This window comes from Hyperolius riggenbachi, chromosome 5 (genome assembly GCF_040937935.1).
Source record: "Hyperolius riggenbachi isolate aHypRig1 chromosome 5, aHypRig1.pri, whole genome shotgun sequence".
In the NCBI taxonomy this organism is placed as follows: Eukaryota; Metazoa; Chordata; class Amphibia; order Anura; family Hyperoliidae; genus Hyperolius; species Hyperolius riggenbachi.
In genome coordinates this window covers 252953049-252959830 of record NC_090650.1, presented here as the reverse complement: position 1 = coordinate 252959830, position 6782 = coordinate 252953049, and positions in this window count along the sequence as shown.

Below are 6782 nucleotides of genomic sequence, written 5' to 3'. Positions count from 1 at the left end.
CCAGCACCTATTCAGTAGGAGACCTTAGGCAAGTCTTCCTAACACTGCTACTGCCTATAGAGCGTGCCCTAGTGGCTGCAGCTCTGGCGCTTTGAGTCTGGCAGGAGAAAAGTGTGATATAAATGTTATTTGTCTTGTCTAATTTTTCTCTTGACAACTGTTGAACACAAAAGGCAAGGCCATGCCTGGCTACATATCCTTAAGCAGTGGCTGGTGTAATGGTTAAGGGCTCTGCCTCTGACACAGGAGACCAGGGTTCGAATCTCGGCTCTGTCTGTTCAGTAAGCCAGCACCTATTCAGTAGGAGACCTTAGACAAGTCTTCCTAACGCTGCTACTGCCTATAGAGCGTACCCTAGTGGCTGCAGCTCTGGTGCTTTGAGTCTGCCAGGAGAAAAGTGTGATATAAATGTTATTTGTCTTGTCTATTTTTTCTCTTGGATTGAGCATAAATGGTACATGCTAGGCTAGTTTCAGCTAGTAGTGTTGGTGGTATAATGGATATGTTAGTTACCTACCATACACTGAGACCTGGGTTCAATCCCCAGCCACGGTATGTGAGCTGGCTTTTGGAATATTATAATTCCCTGGCAGAAGAGACTCTCCTCCCTCCAGTAGGAGGGAGGGGAGAAGGGAGGAGAAGCCTACAAGAGGCTAATTAAACTCTCCCTAGCAGAGTGTGTGTAGCAGCTGTCCCTTAACTAATTAGTATAGGCAGACCAGTGAGTCAAATGGCTCAAGGACTTTGCTTTGTATAAGGGGGGGGGGTGGGGCTCCAAGAGTGAGTGCAGTCTGATTGGCAACAATGTGCCTGCTGACTGTGATGTAGTGTAAGTATGTCAAACCGGTCCTACGAATCAGGAAAGGTGTGCTCCATCAGGTAGAACACATTCCTTTCTTTCTTAGTCCATCCTAAACACTGGCATGGATCTGGCCCTCCAGGCCTGGAGTTCGACACATGTGATGTAGAGGGTCAAAGTTTTGCTCAATAGAGCATTTCGGGGCGAATCGAACTTCCGGGAAAGTTCGCCTTTGGCAGGCGAACGCGAACCACCGAAGTTCGCCGGGAACAGTTTGCCGGCAAACCGTTCGGGACATCTCTATCAGTTAGTTGCGTATATATGGAGCTGGCAATAATTTTATTAAAGCGGAATATAACCCTGCATTTCAACTTTGCTCTAAAACATTACTTACAGCATATTATATGCAACCAGCATTTTTTTTTACTAGACCAGCATTGGAAGGGTTAGATACAGAGCTTCAAAGTTCCATGGAGGGAAATGCTGCCGCATCCGAAGTTTAGATAGATACATTTAAGTAAACACAATGTAACAAGTGTGGAATGTGACACACTCTGACTGTGCAGGAGCTCCCTGTCACAGAGAGAGAGAGTGAGTCATATTCCTCACTTGTTACATTGTGTTTACTTAAATGTATCTATCTAAACTTGGCTGCTGCAGCTTTTCTTTCCACGGAACTTTAAAGCTCTGTGTGTAACCCTTCCAATGCTGGTCTAGTAAAAAAAAATGCTGGTTGCATATAAAATGCTGTAAATAATGTTTTAGAGCAAAGTTAAAATGCAGGGTTATATTCCACTTTAAAGGGGATTTATCTTCATCTGGTTTCAGGCTTCTAAGTCAGCTTACTCCTTATAAGCTTACTGGGCCCCATCCTGCACTGTCTAGGAGCCTGCCATGCCTTCTTGGTTCACCCATTCAAGGAGCTATGGTACGTAGAAGTCAAGACCATGCCCAATCCCAATCATAGGGTGCTGCAAGATGTAGGTTCTCTCCCATAGCATGCGATGGTAGGGTAGAGAAGTGTAGCCCATATTCACTATGTGTTTTTTTATTATGATAAAGCAATATAATGAATGTGCTATTTGGGTAGGGGGAGCAACCAGGATATAATAGAAACTCTATGAGCTCATCGTCATAATGCTCCATGTAATTCCAAAACAGATGGGTTTGCTGTTCCCAAGAAGTATTTTACTGTGCTTCTGAACAGAGTGACACAAAAAGTTGCACAATAAAACAAAAATATATATATTTATTGGCTCCATGACAACAGTCACATTTTTTTTAACTTTGTTATCAATTGTTCTTTCCAATTAACTTTTTTTTTTTTTAGATTTTTCATAAGTCAGTGCCAAAGAAGTAAGGGCACAACGATTTATAAAACAGAAGTTAATTCATATTTTTTTAATACAAAATGTAAATCCAAGTCAACTAATTTGCATGAGCCTATCAAAAGTGAGCAGGTGGTGTTATCACTGGTAAAATATACACTCATATAAGGGAGAAGGGTATCTCTAATTATACATCAGTCAGTATTGATGCAGAAAAAGGTCTTTCCACCTTTCCAGAAGCCAAAAAAGGACCTGACAACCATCTCATTAAATATCTTTGCAGCTCAGCTCTCCAAATCCAGTTATATGTTTGAAAGAATAAAGAACTAAAGCAGTTGGTTAAAAGGTAAGCTGGCACAGCACATCTCATTACTAATTTCCCAATTGCTGTCACATTAGGTCAGCATAATAAAAACTGGAAATTTGCTTAATTTGACATAAAAAATACATACATAAATACTAATTTTTATTAGTATTTTGAAAATATAGATTTTTTTTTTCCTTTACAAAATATGTGCCTTCATGGAAGGTGCAACTACTGTGATCTAGAAATTTTACTAGCAAGTGATTTCCCTCTGTGCTATTTGACGAAGGACATTGAACAACTTGTTTAAAAAGCTGTGTGAGCAAGACATGCAAATTCCCTTGATAATTCAGTATATTTGCTTTATTTCACCTTACATTTTTAAATACTTCTGAAATGATTCCTAAAATAATGCTTAGTATTGTAACCAGTTTATTGCATATAAATAGTTATATTAACAAATTTAATAATGCAAAGTTCTTTAACAATGTATATTACTAGAAAGACACCAGCTTGATTTTCACTGACATAAACTCGCAAAAGGTATAAACTGGTTTATTTTTATAGGTGCTGAAACCTGCACATTATAATTTCTTATTGTACTGCTTTATTAAATAAGATTAGTTTTGTACATAATTATAATTACAAATTTAGGTTCAATGTATAACTAAGAATCATACTGAATGTATAAATATTTTTTGTAATGTTAGATAATCCATTAAATAAAAAAGTTTACATTTTATATGGTAATTACATTGTAGCTAGTGGTCTAGACCAGTGTTTTTCAACCAGTGTTCCTGGTGTGCCGTCCTCTTCTCCCCCTCCCCGCGGGCGCCGCTGTTATTACCTTAGCAGCGGCCGCTCTCCCCTCTCCAGCGCATGTGTTTATTCTAGCAGCGTATCTCCGGCTGCTCTGTGTGATGCGGAAGGAGGCAGGGCTCGGTTACCATAGAAATGGCGATACATATCGCCGTTACAGGAAGCCGCTGCCCTGCTTCCTTCCGAATCACACAGAGCAGCCGGAGATACACTGCTAGAATAAACACATGCGCTGGAGAGGGGAGAGCGGCCGCTGTTAAGGTAATAACAGCGGCGGCCGCGGGGACGGGCGTGAGGGCACTATACTGACTATACTGGGGTACTATTCTGGGGCACTATACTAGCTATACTGGGGCACTATTCTGGCTATACTGGGGCACTATACTAGCTATACTGGGGCACTATACTGGCTATACTGGGGCACTATACTGGCTATACTGGGGGGCTATACTGGGGCACTATACTAGCTATACTGGGGGGCTATACTGGGGCACTATACTAGCTATACTGGGGCACTATACTGGCTATACTGGGGCACTATACTGGCTATACTGGGGGGCTATACTGGGGCACTATACTAGCTATACTGGGGGGCTATACTGGGGCACTATACTAGCTATACTGGGGCACTATACTGGCTATACTGGGGCACTATACTGGCTATACTGGGGGGCTATACTGGGGCACTATACTAGCTATACTGGGGGGCTATACTGGGGCACTATGCTGGCTATACTGGGGCACTATACTGGCTATACTGGGGCACTATACTGGGGCACTATACTGGCTATACTGGGGCACTATACTAGCTATACTGGGGCACTATTCTGGCTATACTGGGGCACTATACTGGCTATACTGGGGCACTATATTGGCTATACTGGGGCACTATACTAGCTATACTGGGGGGCTATACTGTGGCACTATACTGGGGCACAATACTAGCTATACTGTGGCACTATGCTGGCTATACTGGGGCACTATACTAGCTATACTGGGGGGGCTATACTGGGGCACTATGCTGGCTATACTGGGGCACTATACTAGCTACACTGGGGCACTATTCTGGCTATACTGGGGCACTATACTGGGGCACTATACTAGCTATACTGAGGCAACTAAACTCCCTACACTGGGGCAACTATGCTAGCTATGCAGCCGCACCCCACCCCACCCCACCCCCCCCCCCCATAGCCTGCTGCGCACGGCACTGTCCACTAGGTTGCCCAAGCAACCGGGGATCGCGCAAACAACCGGGGGCCGCATCCCCGACCCCCCCCACGCCGTTCCCCGGAGAAAAATGTGGTCAGACAGTGGTCCCCGGGCCGGAAAAGGTTGGGAACCACTGGTCTAGACTTAATATTTTCCTATTTAATTACATATTATTTAAAACATAGATAAAAAAAGTGTAATGTTCAAAGTAGACTAGTAATGGAAAATTGATGCAAATGTCAGCAGACTGATTACTTAGACTGTAAGGGAGAAAATGCTATCATTACCTAGGATATTTCTTTTTATGATCTTCCCCGAAAACAATACTTGCTATTTATATAGATGGAAAAATAAGTAAACTTATGAATCAGGTCCTGTGGGTCTTTTGAAACCAGATTGAAACATGTGACATGATCTACTAGTACTAATTACGAGTAAGTAGCAGCAGTAAGACCATTACAGAAGACCCAAAATGCAGGCCTCTTCTGCAAACTCAATTCCTAAGCTGCAATTTTCCTTTCCTAATTTATAATAAAAGAGGACAGTCTTTTAAAAAACAGAGAGGGGATTAACAACAACTGTTATTCTCAGTTATTCTCACTCTCAAAATGTACTGTACTTATCATCAATTCACTTAGGGTTAAGGAAATGTCTTATCCAATAAAATGTCTAGCTAACAAACACTCATTATACAACTGCTAACTATTTAAAGGGATACTGTAGGGGGGGTCGGGGGAAAATGAGTTGAACTTACCCAGGGCTTCTAATGGTCCCCCGCAGACGTCCTGTGCCCCCGCAGCCACTCACCGATGCTCCGGCCCCGCCTCCGGTTCACTTCTGGAATTTGAGACTTTAAAGTCTGAAAACCACTGCGCCTGCGTTGCCGTGTCCTCGCTCCTGCTGATGTCACCAGGAGCGTACTGCTCAGGCACAAACCATACCGGGCCTGTGCAGTACGCTCCTGGTGACATCAGTGGGAGCGAGGACACGGCAACACAGGACAGTGGTTTTCAGACTTTAAAGTCTGAAATTCCAGAAGTGCACCAGAGGCGGATCCAGAGCATCGGTGAGTGGTTGTGCGGGCACAGGATGTCTGTGGGGGACCATTGGAAGCCCCGGGTAAGTTCACCTCATTTTCCCCCGACCCCCCCCCTACAGTATTCCTTTAAAGGGAAGGTTCAGGGACTATCCGAAAAAAATAAAAATCCGCATCCACTTACCTGGGGCTTCCTCCAGCCCGTGGCAGGCAGGAGGTGCCCTCGGCGCCGCTCCGCAGGCTCCCGGTGGTCTCCGGTGGCGCGCCCGACCTGGCCAGGCCGGCGGCCAGGTCGGGCTCTTCTGCGCTCCAAGGCCCGGGCACTTCTGCGTCCCACGCCGGCGCGCTGACGTCATTGGACGTCCTCCGGGCTGTACTGCGCAGGCGCAGAACTACTGCGCAGTACAGCCCGGAGGACGTCCGATGACGTCAGCGCGCCGGCGTGGGACGCAGAAGTGCCGGGCCTTGGAGCGCAGAAGAGCCCGACCTGGCCGCCGGCCTGGCCAGGTCGGGCGCGCCACCGGAGACCATTGGGAGCCTGCGGAGCGGCGCCGAGGGCACCTCCTGCCTGCCACGGGCTGGAGGAAGCCCCAGGTAAGTGGATGGGGATTTTTATTTTTTCCGGATAGTCCCTGAACCTTCCCTTTAAGTTCTGTGGATGAAGATCTGTGTTTTCTTCAAAGAGACTAGGTAAGGATGATACAACAGCATTGTACATAGATGATAAATCTACGTCAAACTTGGTTCTATCTATACTATTGATCCTTTACCGTGCTAACCTACATTTTAAAGACAATGCACACCTTAAAACAGGAATCTAAATCAATGAACACCTACATGATGAATATTCATTAGCTAGACTGTTTGTTGGCTGGAGTAAATGGATTATCAGTTCAGCTAACTGTCTGGGCATTTATTTCACCTCATTGGAATTGAAGAAGTTGCTCAATAAAAGTAAAAGAGTCTTCTAGAACCTAGGTTCTCAACATGTGGTACGCGTACCCCAAGGGGTACTTCTGACAGTTCCAGGGGGTACTAGCCTTGATATACTTAACCAAGAATAACAACTTTAGAGTTTTAGAAAATGATAAATCTTATTTAAACAACACAAATTTAGTGTTTTAGCTTATTAAAAGCAATTGTAAATGCTTGAACATTGTTTAGAACCAATTATCATGTACTATGATTAAATATATATTTGTCAAGGGGAACTTGTGATAATGTTTACTATGCTAGGGGGTACTTGTTGAGTACAGAGTTTCAAAAGGGGTACATACCAGTAAA